Source organism: Rhincodon typus, unplaced genomic scaffold, assembly GCF_021869965.1.
Source record: "Rhincodon typus isolate 14 unplaced genomic scaffold, sRhiTyp1.1 hic_rhity00000330, whole genome shotgun sequence".
NCBI classification, from domain to species: Eukaryota; Metazoa; Chordata; class Chondrichthyes; order Orectolobiformes; family Rhincodontidae; genus Rhincodon; species Rhincodon typus.
Genome location: NW_025965968.1, coordinates 18,397 through 18,745, shown reverse-complemented (window position 1 = coordinate 18,745; position 349 = coordinate 18,397).

Here is a 349-nt window from a genome sequence, read left to right as displayed (position 1 = left end):
ATCCCTACTGATGTTAATCCCTCTCCCTCACACTGTCACTCAGTAACACAGCCCCCCCAGCGCCCTGTGTTACTGACTGTATCCCTAGCGATGTTAATCCCTCTCCCTCACACTGTCACTCAGTAACCCCTCTCCCTCCCAGCGCCCTGTGTTACTGACTGTATCCCTACTGATGTTAATCCCTCTCCCTCACACTGTCACTCAGTAACCCCTCTCCCCCCGCCTCCCCAGAGCCCTGTGTTACTGACTGTATCCTTAGTGATGTTAATCCCTCTCCCTCACTGTCACGCAGTAACACAGCCCCCCCAGCGCCCTGTGTTACTGACTGTATCCCTACTGATGTTAATCC